Here is a 15,239-nt window from a genome sequence, read left to right as displayed (position 1 = left end):
TCGTGGTTTCTGGTCACTTGCATTACACTAACGTGACATATTTGCAGCAGCCCTCCTCCTATAGAATTTACCAATACCACTGGAGTAACCCAAAGCATAAGCACTAAGCCATGAGGGGAAGGTGGCAGAGTACAAGGAATCAAACAGGTCAGCGTGGTGGGTCAGCACTAGCGTGGTGCCTCTCATGTCGCAGGTGCTCATGTTTCCACCATTTGATGCAGTTTTCTGTTTGTTCTTTGCTCAATTTAATCCCCCTCTTTCCTATGAATAAAATCACAGTTAAAGGGAAAGGAGATGTTGGCACAAAGCAGTGTGTTGTGTTTCTTTCTCATGGGAAAGTCCCGTTAAAATTGAGAAAGGCTCTCAAAACCAACAGATTCACCCTGGTTAATCTGTCTCCTCTGCAAGTCAGAATATGTTTTTATATGTGAAGAACTAAGGGAAAACTTTATTTAGGCAGTGAAAGGAAAGCCTAAATAAAGACTGTAGCTTGGGGGTTATTGGGAGTACATCTTTCCATTACTTCAGCTTCCAGTCAGTATAATCAGGATTTCAGAAGGGAATGATGGCCCTGGGGTTGAGGCACTGAGACTGGACCAGTCTGCTTCAGTTCCTGGCTCTTTCAGAAAGTATAGCTGCAGGCAGAGCATCTAATCTGCCTGCCTCCCCCTGAAGTCGAGATGATAATGTTTCCTCTGTCTATTTAAACCATATATAAAGCACATAGGATTTAAAATTACAAGGATGAACAGGGTAGAGGTGATCCACGTCTGTGCTTCCCAGGATCCTTTTCAGAAGGTCAGATTTTGCCCATTACAATGAGCATAATAAAAAATAATCCCATTGGTTTAGTGGAGTTACTCCACATATTCAGTGAGCTGAATGAAGTCAGAACTTACAGTACTTGATCTAAGTGCTTCATGTTGTTTCTTCTTTGATGGGCTTGTGGTCATGGCTGATTAAACAGAATGTCTCCAGCTCCCACCCATCCATGAACCTCTTTCCAGTTTCAACCTGTTAATGCTGTAGTTCTGCATCATCTCTGAGGTTTGCAAACTTCTCCAAATTCAGAAGCATTGCTCAGTTGTATTGCCTGTCTTACCAACACATGAAACAAAGCAAGCTCCCCTCAAACCATAACCACCAGAATTTACCAGAACTAGTCACATTTAAAATAGGAACAATGAAATATCAGAACTACAAGCATTCAAGTGTTTCCATGGAGGATAATCAGGATGTCGGACTTGCTAATAATTCCGTAGGTGTTCAAGCTATGAAAGGACCCATATGGTCCTTTGCAGTTCTGTACTTCTGTTACAAAGTGATGTCTGTAGAATTTCAGCAGCGTTGGCTGTCCTAGATGTCTTCAGAATAGCATGTGCTGTTCCCCTGTGCTGTGAGACTCGGGACTGTAGCCCAGCCAATGCTCCCTGTACTTTCCCTCCATCCTGACCTCTCTGTACCCCTCAAACTGGGAAAGTTTCACCTCAGACAGGTGGTTAGAGAAATTTGCCCAGCTCTGCTTATCAGCCTTGGCCCCTCTGGACCACAGCAGAACCAGAGCTGCAGATGTTTTCCTGCTCACATCTTCCCTCTGTGCCATGCCCCAGAGCTACATGATGGGTGAGCTGTTCAGGGTGTCGTGGTGGAGTTTTGCCTCCAGCTCTGCACTGAGCAGATAGAGCCATCTGCAAAGAATCCACAGTTCAGGACACGCCGATTCCAGTGTGTGTGAAATCACAAGCAGTCAGCAGGAGTGGATGCAGCCTGCATTGCCACACGCCTGGGTGCACTCATAGAATTGCATAATGCAGTGTTGTGAACCCTCTCTTCTCAGACAATGTGTTTTAGATATTGACTGCACAGAAGGTCAGCTTGTGCTAGAAAAACAAACAGGCTGCTTTGCTTAGCACAGCAGCACAGGGAGGGCTGGGAATAGGCTATGGCAGGAGACATTTCGCCTTGTTAATCGTTGTTCCTGTGATGTGGTCAGAGCATTTCAACCCAGCTTTTAGCAGGCCAGACTTGATGCGCGTTTTTTCATAGAGTGATGTGTAGAGGCATTAATCCAGATTGGCTTCTGATGACATCAGTCATTACACAGGCACTTTTCAGGTCAAACCACTGTCTAAGGGCGTGAGACATATGGGTAAGAGGTGGACTGTGCACCAGGGCACGGTGCAGGGTGCAGGAACCTCTGTTCCACGTGGCCTCCTGCCTGTCCTTGTGAGAATCCTGGGTACATCAAGGCAGCTCATGTGACTCCCAAATAAAGTGTTCGTTGGTTTCAACAAAATTTCATAGAAGGGTGAAGATATTAGAGAGAATTAAATCCCTACCTGCTTGGGCAAGATTACCTTATGTTGAAAGTGTTAAGCCGCAGCATGAACTCATTACTGATCAGACACCAAAGAGAAGTTCTCATCAGTGTCCCACCCATGAGACAGGCTTTGTTTGGAGCATGCAGTTCACCACAAAATCCATATTGCTCTTGACTCACAGAATTACTTGACACATCTGAAAGGTTCCACAGGCATCCCAGCCAATTGTGTTAGGCCTCATGGCCATTCAGAGGTAAACTGGAAATGAATGGCTGTCCCCTCTTGTGCTTGTTCCTTCAATCCAGTCATCCAGGCTCTTGCAGTCAGCACAAGAGGACATCCCCAAACAGAGAAGCTCTGCTCCCAGAGAAGCAGTCAGGAAATACAGAGGGGAACAAAAAGTGAAGTTATGCATTAGCAGCTGAGCTGGGAAAAGCACACAGGGTTTGTCTGCACCTGGAGCAAGGGAAAAATAACCACGAGGACTGCAACGTGTCAGGTGTGTAGGGACTTGTCTGCCTCACAGAGTATTGCCAAGGGTCTCAGGCTCTAAATATACAGGGTTTTTGCTAAATGGATGCAGTTAGTTTGACACAGCCTTCCCTCGCTGGGGACACGAGAAAAGCAGAAAGAAAGGGCTTAATTAAGGCATAATTTATTTTTCTCTTCTGCAGAGGCTATTGCTATTCTGTGAGACACATAACGCAAGACACAGAGAGGCACAGAAACTGTGCTGCCAGGGAAACCTGACTTCTGTTCTTGTTTCCTTGCTTCCTTTAATCCCACATACAGCATCCCTGCTGAGAGCAGGCTGGTGGAAGCTGGTGAATAATGGAAAGGCAGAACACTTAGCCAAGTCATCCCAATGGGCATCTGCTGCACAGAGAGTATTGCTATTTAACCCGTTCTTTTTAATAGGTGCTTCAAAGGTGCATACATTGAGGCAATTATATGCAGAGAAATCAAAAAGGTACCACAACAAGTAGTAATAAAAATACCAGGAGATGCAGAAATAGTAACTATCTGCTAGTTGTTGTGGGGTTTTCCTTAGAGTATGTGTTTTCTAGAATGAAGTGACAATTGTAAACATGTTAAGACAGCCTTTTTTTTCTGGAGAGATAAGAAATACTATTTAACTTGTGTGAATTAGGGATAACACTCCTGAGCAGTGCCTACCTCAACCTCCTTTACCACCACCCTGCTGGAAGATACGTTTTCTTCTCAGGAAACACAGATGTCCTGATGAATTAAGTTAAAATAGTGCAGGCAACCAAAGATACACACATATGGGGTGTTTCCTTGGTGGCAGGTGTGGTGGTGGAGGTGAAGCAGCGTGGGGAAAGCACGTGCTTCCAACATGTTTTAAAGAGAATCCGTATTATAGAAAGTGAATTAAAGAGAGAACTCTGCCAAGAGCGTGAGGTGCTGCTGCTGCAGGCTGGGTTTGGAGGCAGTGCATTCCCTAGGGATCACAGCATGGCACTGGGAGAGGAATGCAGTCCTGGCTTCTCTTCTGGTTGTGCGAGATCTGTAGCTTTGGGCATATCTCACAGGTGATCTTGCGCTCTCCGTGTAAGCTGGGGCTGATACAAGTTGCCTGGCTCTTTCACCAGGTTTCTGGAAAGGTTCATTATTTCATCAGCAGTAATTTTTCCTGATGACTCCTGTTTAGAGGAACTTTTGAGAGGTCCAGGCTGGGCCCTGCAGTGGCTTTAGGGACAAGTGCTGCTCAAAGCCTTGCAGGACCCAGGACAGCCAGGAAGGAAAGAAGGAAAGCTGGTGTCTGTCAGTGAGCTGTGGCTTGCTGACAGAGCTGACGGTGGGTGCAACTCTTTCATCTGGAGCCTGGAAAATGCTCTGCAAGTGTGAAATGATAGAAGAAACTGTTGACCCTGAACATCAGGAAATAGAGTGGGCTGGCTCATCTCCACATGACTGGGCACTCCCTTCTGATTATTACCTGGGATCATGATAGCAAAGAACAGGAACGTAGTCAGGGAATTGCAGGAGGCTCTGACCTGGGCTGAACAGGATGGTCAGGAGAGCTCCCTTTTGTTCCCAAGAGCTGGGAAAACTTCGATGGAAAGCAGTGAAGCATGCTACAACTGCAACGTGACCTTTATATGCATCTAGAAACAATTGTGCTGTAGGAGGAGTTGCAGAACAGATGCAGCTATCCGTGGAGGCTGCTGAATGTGAAGCTTTGATGTTGCAGTAAGAGCAGTGCTTATTTCCTCTTCCCTAAGGGCTTGATCCAGTGTCTCTTGGAGTCTTGAAAAGGGTCCGAATTGATTTTTCTCTAAATTATTGTTCTTTCTGCCCAAACCAGGCATGGCTCTTTTTGACACATTCTCCCTGTATTGCATGAGGAGCATCCTCCAGTAAGCCAGAGAAGGACCCAGACTCACTGAATTTATCAGAAGCTAAAGAACATGGTCACACCTCAAACTCTCGGCTGTTTTGTAGGGCTGGTTTCCCTGCGGGAGCGAGCACTTGTCAACCAGGAGAGGAACAAGTTGTTTGTGTGCTCCATTGCCTGAAAAGTGCTGGGACACGTCCTGAGAAAGTCCTTCTTGGGTGGGTTATCTGCTTCCTAATGCACTGAGATGCACAGGTGAGGAGCAATCAGGACAGTGGCCCACTGGGACTGCAGTACTCGTTCTGAAGTGAGTGTGAGCCCCTAAACCCTCTGCATCTCTGCAAATTTGAGGAGAGCTTTTGCTCATTGCTGCAGCAAGCCCAGGGACGGAGGTGTGTCTGAGCTGGGGGCGTGCATGGCAGTGGTAGTGCTGGCGGAGGTGACAGCCCTTCCCGCAAGCTTGTCCCTGCACACCGGGGTTCTGCCTTCCGAGGCAGGAGGGCAGAGCTTGCCTGCCGCCGCTGCGGCTCTCTCGGGGCTGGGCAGCATGCAGGACTGTCAGTGCCATCCCCTGAGCCTCGAGGTGACCAACAGTGAGCAAACAGCTACCCGACAGCATTGCGCAATTCCGCCTTTTCTCCCACTCCGGGAAACCACTTGAGTAAGAAATCGAGCTGGTTGAGCCAATGTGTTTGTTGCTACTGGTTTTGGCGTGCAGCCACCACCCGGACTACCGAGTGCCTCAGGCTGTAAATCCCCCCCTGCCCTCCCTTGTGCTGCGGCTCCCGGGGGGTCCCGCGCCGGGAGGGGGGTTCACAGCAGGGACCGCCTCGCCCGCTCCGGTACAGCTGGCGGCTCAGCAGGGACGGGCGCTCGCCGGCTCCTCCCCGGTGCTCTGGTGCCCTCTGCAGCCGGGAGGGACTCGGGGGGCTCCGCGGGCGAGCGCAGGACGGGCAGAAACGGGACGCTGCCGGGACACAGCTCTTACCATCGGGTGAACTTAACACGCCGGTGTGCCAGGGCTGAGAAAAGGAGAGTGCGGGCACGGAGAGTGCCCGTGTCTGTGTGCACAGGGCTGGAGGGTGACTTCTTTCCTCCCTTCTATTCTGTGCTTTCTCCACCCCCGTCCATGAATTCTGTAACATACAACCCCTCTGTGCTGTAACTGATCCATGTGCAGGACAGATAAAGGACCTGCTTGCTTTTAAACGTGCATAAATCAAGAGCAGCCCCCTTGCAGCCTCGGAGTAACAATGTTGAAGTAGGTGATGCTTAACTGCCTGGTTAGTGAGGCCACGGTCTCCATAGTGCATGCAAAGTAAGGAAGAGGTAAGGCTATCAAGGCACAGAGGTGCTCAGTTGGCTCTGACTTGCAGTGCGGGTCATGCACGTCACCCCAGGTCCCCTCCCTCTGTAAATACCACTCATGCGTTTTCCCAAGCATTCTTCCATGCTCTTGCTATTTTTAGCCTCTACCCTCCACTGAAGAGGCACTCTGGCACTCAGGTATTTCATGTGACTGTGAGCTCAGGCAGTGCTCACTTCACTATCTTCATCTTTATAACAGAAACAAGTCCTCAAAGACTCACTCTTAAACTTCCGGTTCAGGCTTCTTCCTAAAAATAGTCCTTGGATTGCATGTGGGCTGGAGACATGATTTCATACCTGCTATTCCTGAAGCATTTTCCTGACCATGAGCACCGCCGGTTATAACCCTCCTAAACACACTTCCTGGAGGAGACTTGTAAAAGATAAGTGATGGGTGCGATGTTGCAAGCCTGAGGTTGCTTTGTCAACAGGGAAGAGGCTCTTTGTCCCATCCCATGTGTGAGTGTGATAGCCATTGAGGAAAAGAGTGCTATTGATACAGGTATTCCAGGAGACCCGGCATTCCCACCACGCCTGTTCTACATGTGTCTTCTCACACTGATGGTGTTTCCTATTACTCCTTTCTTACCAGATCTATAACATAGTAGCTCCATGTCTGTCACCTCTGTAACTCAGCCCCTTGTACTCATCTGCCTGGTCTCATAACTTACACTTAGTGTTACAGTGTTTTCACTTAAAAGCCCCATTTCCATGTAGGAGTTGTGTGGTTTCATGTAAACCTCAGCTTTTACTTTAATAACAAAAAAATAAGCAAATTCTTCATGACTGCAGAAAAAAGACTAAAAGAAGCTTGTAGGTTTGGTGCTGGGTCCCAGGAGAAGGCAGCAAAGAACACAGTTTTATGTAAGAGTTTTAAAGTTAGACTCCTATTGCTTTCCAGGTGTTTGAATGCATGTGTTTAGCAGGTCATACAGAAGGTAATGGGTTAGGAACTGAGGCACCAAGATGTTAAGGCTGCATTAAACAGGAATAGGATTGCAGAGATGGAGATGGAAGCAAGTCTTGAATCTTAAATCCAGCTTTCCAACAGCTGTCTTGCTGGAAAGGGAACTGTTACTTTATAGCAGTGAAAGATGTTATTTGCAAGACTGGGCTTGGCCATGGTGAGCAAAGCAGAACATTGAGATGTTAAATTGCAACAAAACCTCAATTCTTTAACAAAATGTCATCTCTGTGTGGCAGAGAAACAAAGTCCTTACAGAGCTGGAAGCGTCTGAAGTGGTGACTGATGGCTTCATTGTGTTTGGGGCAATTTCAGAAAGCAATTCCTCAATACTTGCTGGAAGAGCAGTTTTTCCACTCTTCCCTAGGCCAGGAGCCAGGCTGGTCTTTCCCAGAAGTGATGAAAATGAGCAGCGTTAGCTGGAACGCTCCTGACACTTTCCAGCAAAAGAAGTCTCCCAGTACAGCCCCACCAAACAAAAGTGCATTGTTCACAGGCCCATACAAATCCTGCTGCAGATGTCAAGTGAGCAGCTTCAAAAGGGGAAACCATGTTCTGATAGATGCCAGTCTCTGGTCACCATCTGGCTGCCGTCACGCTCTGAGGCTTCACACACAAAATGCATCAAGAGAGGCCTAGAAAGCTGTGCATAATGGGTCATTTCCTTCCTCTTCCTCTCCAGGGCAGCAGTTCACATGTGGCCCAACTGACCTTTGCTCTCTGAAGGGATGAGAGATAAAGGGCTGACAGAGGTGTGTACTCAGGGAAAGAAAGCAGTCAAGTCTTACATTTATTTGTTTTTCTGGGGCTGCTGGTGGTTCGTGCACTGGTTCTTTCCACATAAAAGCAGGGAAACAAAAGATGTGAGAGGTTTTTCTCCCAGCCTTGGCTGAGCTCTTTCACACTCACTGCTGCTGCTGACAGTGCACACAAGCAGCTCGCCACTCACAAGGAGCCAGAGCACTAACGGGACAGAAAATCCCACCCCACTCCATAGAGCTGACACATGCTGTGTGCAGCAGGGTGCTGCCATGGTGCAGGGTGGAGGTGCTGCAGGAGTCTTTCTTACCTCCAAACCCAGGCCAAGCAAATCCCCCTGCAAACACACCCTTTGGCTTTATGACCTGCTCTAGAGCCACTTTCTCCACTCTGACCTCAGTCTCTGTCTTGGTGCATAAACATGGGCTTCCCCATCAGCCTCCTTTCCCAAACGTCCTCAGAGTGGAAATTCTGCCCCTTCAGCTGGTCTGGAGAACCCTGACAGCTACAGCCTCACGATGCCTTTTGAGGAAAGGCAGTAGTATAACCATTGCAACTACTGAAAAGTTAAGTTTTACTCCAGTGAGTAAAGCTTGAGGAGTCAGGAACACACTCCCGGATCTGATCGCATGGCAGCTGACACCAAGCATGTCAGATGCAGAAGAGCAGACATTTGCTACCCCAGGATGCTGTGGTTTTGGACACATTTCTCTTGTTCACAAGCGGTTTCTGCAGTTACATGCAGGTGGCACCTTGAAGCTTGGCAACACAGAGTTCACCGGGCTTGTTCCAAACTGTGACCCAAGGGACGTGCCCGGAAGGAAGCAGCTCCCTCCGTTTGCATGGGAGGCAGTTTCCACTTCCCACCGGGTGAGCAATAGCGTGTGCCACCGGCAGAGAGCACTGCACGCCCAGCGAGGGCGCCGGGGAGGAGAGGTCGCCCGGCTTTTCCCGGCAGATGAATACAGCAACAAGTGAAACCAAGCCCGGCTTTGGAGGAGAGGTTGAACAGATCCCAGCCAAGGTGAGGTGTGAAAGTAAAAGCTCATCAGGATACGCACAGGGTCAGGGCTGGGTGCAGGGCTGCAGCCGCACTCCTCTGAAGCGTGTGGGGCAGTGTAAGATGCTAAGCCTATTTTTAAGGTAGCCTTAAAAATGACGTGATTGAGGTACCTTGGTACCTCTTGACTTTGGTACAGAAATAGGGATCATGTTCTCAAACATTTCTCTAGAAATGTAACACAATTCTGCTCCTCTTGCTTTGAGATGAGATTCATCTTGGATCATTTTCCTCTGGAAATTGAGCTTTCAAGAGTATTGACCCTTGGTGTAAAATCACAAGACTAGTGTGCTGAAAGAGCAGAGGAAATCAAGGCAGCAGCAAAGCTACGTGTGCGATGAGTGGAGCGGTCCCTGCAGACTGACCTTGGAGACCTGTGCTGACGTTTGCTGTGTCTTCTGAGGTGCCAGGCAGGCATGTGCCAGAGGGACCATCTCCCCACAGCAGGCAGGGAAGTCACATTCCGAGGCTGGCCGTGCTTTCCCTTGGGGTCCCTCTCTGTGCCTCAGTTATTTACCTGTAAGTGAGGGATTACATTTGCTGTTCACAGCTTTGTCTCTTGTCTGTTTAGCTTGAGGATCTTTGGACGTGTTTCTTAAAGGCTTGGATGCTGCTGTATGGCACAAATGGGGATAATTCAAACATTTACAGATTTCCTTAAACGTTCTAAATGCTCTTATCTTCACATTTCTCCACAGATGCTACTGACTTGCATTATTATGAAAATACAGTTTGAGATAATTGGTTATTCAAAATACTAAATAAATACTCAGTTAATCACATCTGCTGTTGAAGCCAAGAACTGTTATAGAGTTAGGAAAAAAACCAGACTAAAAACCCCTCAGCACCACTTTTCTGATGAATTACTAGACAGAACTGATACCAAAAAGAGGAAACCATTCTCTACACATCATATTGCACAAAACATCCTCCCAGCTGATATTTAAGGATCTCTGGAAAGGGGAATCTGGGGCCTGGTGCTGGCTTTGATTTCTGGGGCAAAGAACTCCATAGGAGAAGGGCGGTGTGAGAAGTTCTACATCCACATAGATGGACATCTTGAATTCATTTCTTTTGGAGGCTGTTGCCAAAAGAGCTCCTCGTCTGGCCTGTGGACATTGTGCAGACAGTAGCAGCTTTGTTTAAATCAAACCCTCCAGGTCTGATTGTGCAGATTAGCTGCAAAGAACCCCTTCCTGGCCCAGGCTGCTGTGCAGTGTGGGTCCCACTGCAGCACTGGGTGTTAGGCAAGGGGAGGTCGTTCCTGATACGAGGTGGCTCAAGCCTTTATCTCAACAAGGTCACATCAGTGGATGCAACACTTGTCTTGGCTGCATGCCTTCCTGGCAGCTCTTCCCAAACACAAGCCTGTGGGCACATCAGTCCCCTGCCAGCTTCCCTCATGTCTCGTGAGCCAGTGGACACAGTAAATAAACCTTGTGAAGCCAGACAGTGTCCCTGCTTCCCCTGGGACACGGTTGCCACCTCTCCTAAAACAACATTATCCTGCCAATGAGAGCACAAGTGCTGAGCTTTTCCCAGGCTCAGGAACCAAACCCGGTGGTCAGCTGGCACCAGCGTGTTTGAGTTACACACAGACACACATGCATGGAGGCACTCATCCCACATGAAGCCATGGTATTGCACAATCCATTCATCAATCTTCCTTTTCTTTATTGCAAGTCTTTCTTCGCTGTGAATGTGACTCGTTAGGACCTGGCCGTTCATTGATCACATTGCTGGCAGGATGTACTCTGCTTATTTGCGATGTTATGTTGAAGCACAGTCAGGAGAGGCCTCTCTAGGCAGCCGATCAAACTGTTTGGCAGGGTGTTGCTGGGGTCTCCAGGCTTGGGGTAGTTCCTCATCTGCCCCCGTTCCTGGAGGGATCCTTACTTTAGAAATGCCAATGGCCTGACCAGAACAGCTCTGCACTGGGACAGCAGCAAACAGATACCTCAGTCTTGTGACACGCCACATCAGGAGCAAAGTTCTTCCCAAACTAAGTCTTCTCGCTCCTCTTATCGACAGTGGACCTTGGATTTTTTTTTCCTTATTTTTTTCTCCTTCCCCTGATGCAATAAGATGAAGCAACATTTCTCTTAAACCCTTTCTCTGGACGTGGTCCTTCTGCTGTGAGCACAAGGAGTCAGTCAGTAATGAATAGTCCCACCAGAACACAGCCTAATGCTGCTGCGTAGGAGCATAGGAAGGTGTGAATTTACACTGCTAATAGTGCACATCCATATGTTGCTTCCATATAATTTCAATTTAATTTTTCCATCCTGGTATTTATTCTGGTACTAGATGCTTTTTTGCAGTGCCTGTTATGTCATTTGAAAGCAGATTAAGATAGTCTTCCCAAAGAGGTGCTTGTCTTTTGGAGCAGGAGGTAACAGAGAAGGAAGTAGCATCAGTAAAATCTTAGTGGTTCAGTTGTGTGATATAATTGAAAAGGAAACATTGCCACGGGTCTCTGACCTGATGAGCTGTTTGGTTTGCCATGTGTAATGTAGCACAACGGGATTTCTGTGGCCTGACATGATTGAAATAGTAATAAAAAAGCCATAAAAGGCTCATTTTGAGTTGTCCCAGCCCTGGATGTGAACAGAGCTGCTCCTCCCCAGCTCAGCCGAGATTTTGAAGCCACCTCAGCTTTGAAATATTAGTTACTGCAGGTTTAAAATCATTTGTAGTGCACAAAAATGCATTCCTTTACAGGAACTCACTTCATGTGTTATAGCAACACATCTTTTCTGGTTTGATTTTTTTAGGAGTTCAGTTTCCATAACTTCCTGGCAGTAGGAACGTTACTCCCTTAGCCGGGGAGCAGATCTGCTTTCTTCTCCTAGGGATCCAGTGTGAAACAGTGCCCCAGCCTAACACGTGAGACCTGTTCCGTAGCTGCACTTACAGCACAAACACCTCTCTTTGGTGGTCTTCTAACCTCATGTTAGAAATCCATAATATCTGCCTACCCAGAACTTGTGTCTGGATTTCTGCTAAGTTATACATAACCTTGCTGATAACCAATACACACTCACACAAGGCTAGTGACTGCTTATCTGGAGTTTACACTGGCCTCCTTTGTGTTCCAGGACATCAAGAATCAAAGCTGTTCTGAAACAGCTGGATGTGTGCTGTGTGCATGGTGTTTGTAAAACAAAACCATCCTGTGCAGGAGCCAGCCTGACACCTCAGCCCCATCTGCCTTGCTCAGGTGGCTCTAATCTGAAATCATTACTTGGATAAACAGTTTCTGCCTGACAGCTTTTCTAGATTTCCCATGGGATCTTACAGAACCTCTGGCCTTTATGAGAACATTGCAGTATGTGAGGAAAAGAGGTCATGGGGTTCATCCCCCCCTATTTCTTAACTATTCCAATGGAAAACCTTGTTTGATATTAAAAAAATAACTCACTTTGCAATGTTCTTCAGTCTCTCCCAAGGTGATTCAACTAAAATGCTGTATATGAACATATGCTTCTGCCTGAAGCTCCACTTTTCCCTGGGCCTTGCTCCTGCCTGCTCCTTTAGACCCTCCTGCCCCTTGTCTGAAGGCCAGAAGGATGGCTTGTGGGGATGGAGCTCACAGGAAGCTATGTGGAGCTGGATTTTCAGATGAAAATCTGTTTAGCTGGTATTTACACTGTGAGAATCCAACCTAATCATTTCAGTGCCTGCATGAAAGAAACTTTGGCAGTTAAAGCACAGACTTTTCCTGGGCAGCAGAATATGGGATTTCCTTTAGAAACGAGAGGAGTGTTGTCTGAAACACTCCTTCCTGGTTACTCTCCATAGTTACTCCCAGTCACAGCTGCTTGCTAAGGGCTGGGCTGTAACAGCAGCTCTCTGCCCAGCCTGCTGCTCTGGCCAGGGCTCTGTGCTCACCCTTCTTGGTTTGTGGCACAGGGGCTTTACTGTTAGATCAAGTTGCCTTTTTCTTCCCTTTTTTATCCTGACCCTCCTTGGCAGCTGCTACTTAAGAAGAGCTGGAGGCGGGGGGGGGTGGGAATTGGTACCAGCCTGGAATAGGCCTAATTGCAGTCAAGCCCCAATTATGTCCTCCTGAGGAAACTCCTTCCTACACCTTTAATCCTTCGGTTCCTCCCACCCAGCCTTTATTAGGGAAGGGCTTTCCTGGGGAATGTCCCGTTTTGTGTCCTACATGAGAGCTGCTGCTCCACAGATGCTTCTCTGCTGACGGCATGCCGGTCCCCAGTGATCCTCCAGACCTGCCGGCTGCAGCTCCTCTGTAAGTCACTTGTGGGGTTTTATGCTCCTGGAAATGTTACTATCAAAGTTATAACTAGCTTCAGTCCTCAAAGTTTGTGCTGCTCAGGTGTCCAGGTCTGTCAGGAAGTGCTGCTATGAGCAAAGGGGAGGGAGGATAAATGTGCACTGAACAAAAATGAGTCTTTTACTGTAGATTCTCAGAAGAGCACTAGACATTTCTCTGCAAAGTACAGCTGGTTGTCACCCAGAGGGCCTTGAGCCTTGTGGGTGCTACAAGGGATACCAGCAGCTTTGTAACTCATCCGTTATGGCACTTCTCAACCAGGATTGATATCCTCAAGACACCCAAGTCTGTCAACCAGGGCTTGAGACATAGGTGTCCTAGAACAGAGCCAAGTGGCACGGTGATACCAGGGCTTTACTGTGCTCAGGCAGAGGAATGGAGCAGGTCAGTTAATACTCCACGCAGTACAACATGCCCCTGATAGAAACATCTGTTCTATATTGCTGCATGGAATTAATAAGCAATAACAATAAAAATGAAAGCCCATCAGCCTTTCTAGTAGCAGTGCCCAGCCACAGAGTAAATAGCCAAATTCCTCCTCAGTGAATTAGAAATTGCCATTTTGCTCTTGCCTGTTTTGACTTCCTCTGTCTATTGCTTTTGTGCCCTCAACACGCTTTCCTTTTAAAAGAGCTTCTGGCCCAGTGAGTCTCAATCATTTATTTGTGTCTTTCTCTCTTCCCTCGCATTATGTTTCTGCTCCTGTCAGGAAATTCTGCAGGCTGTTGCATCATCCCTTTTCCTGTTAATTGCCTTTGCTGCCTGCCCTGGGGAGCTGTGCTCCAGCGTGGTGCTGTATTGCAGGACAGCTTCTGGCTCCCTCTGCTCTGTTCCTGTCAACTTCATTGGCTCTAATACCCAGAGCACGCTTCAGCAGAGGATTGCAAAAGGATTTGTAGACATTAATTACACTCACCACAGAAATACTTGCCACGCAGAGCATGTTTCTAGATGGCTGTGAACGGATCTAAACCCACTTCTCCTCAGCCCCAGTTAACAGCCACCAACACCCCAAAGGTGCTGCTTTGTTCACTTCAGATTTTTCTCTTTATGAGCTGTTTTTAATGAGGCCAGGCTGTTTGCAGCATGGTAACAACAGCAAAGAGTACTTCAGTCCACAAACCACTTCCACCCGTCTTAATAACATTCTGGGGTGCAGTTATTCCCTTCGCTCCTGACCGTACCCTTGAGGGTAAGGGCCCTGGCAGTTTGTGTGTTGTTCTAAGGTTGTAGAAGAATTATTTCCTTAATCAGGCAGAGCTCTGAAGTACATTCTTTAAAATCAAGCTGTCTGCACCCATCTGTTTAATCTTTGCTGATAGAGTGATACTGGTAAAGAGTTGCTTTTGGATTGGGGTTTCTGACGGGACAGGGCAAACAAACCTCCCAGCAGAGTGCAGAATAGAGCGCGTAGTGCTTGGGCTGATCTGAGTGACTGTGTTTAGGGGGAGCATGTGTTTATGAATTAGGAAGCTCCCTTGCAGAAAACTCAGTACCTGGTTGCTATTCTTCACTCATATGTGTTCAAGTTGAGTGATGTTCTAGGGGGACAGAACTCGCAGTTATTCCTTTACGTGGGCAGTGTATGAGAAGCCTTGTCTTAGTCACATGTATATTTAGAATAAACAGAAAGAGGGAAATTCTTGCTTCAACTAGGTGAAAAGTGTTGTGCCAAAGGAGTGAGTCATGGAGTAGCCACGTGTACACTTGCTGTGGCTTCACAAGTTGGAGTTTAACTCCTGAGGAAGTTGTGTCCATTGGCTTTGTTCTGGAGTACTCCTTGGAAAGTGGAAGCTGATTTATGGTGTTTGGAAACAGCGTTTGGGGAAATCTTCCTGGAGAGCAGGGCTGGGGCTCCCCAAAGCAGCACTCAGGGAGAGCCATGGTCAGTGTGTGCCCCTGGACAGCCAGTGGCCACCAGTCCAAGCTCCATTTCCCACAGAGCAGGGAACACGAGCATCACGTGTGCTTTTGACCTTTGCCCACACGACAGGTTGGGAGATCCCGCTGTAGCTCGCAGTGAGTTTCACCATGATCAGTGTGTTGTGGTCCCAAAAAGGAAAACTCTGGAGGGTCCTGCAGCAGCAATTCCCACTCCAACTGCTGCA

General features: G+C 47.7%; 1 long non-coding RNA gene across 1 annotated transcript in view; it reads left to right on the top strand.

Annotated features, from left to right (window-relative positions):
- The window catches only part of LOC115602012, a 42,735-nt gene that overhangs the window by 9,817 nt on the left and 17,679 nt on the right, over positions 1–15,239 (top strand). The gene's annotated exons all lie outside the window — the stretch shown is intronic.

Source organism: Strigops habroptila (genome assembly GCF_004027225.2).
Source record: "Strigops habroptila isolate Jane chromosome 13 unlocalized genomic scaffold, bStrHab1.2.pri S16, whole genome shotgun sequence".
Classification (NCBI taxonomy): domain Eukaryota; kingdom Metazoa; phylum Chordata; class Aves; order Psittaciformes; family Psittacidae; genus Strigops; species Strigops habroptila.
The sequence above is the reverse complement of the archived record's forward strand: the minus strand, read 5'-3'. Positions and strand labels throughout refer to the sequence as shown.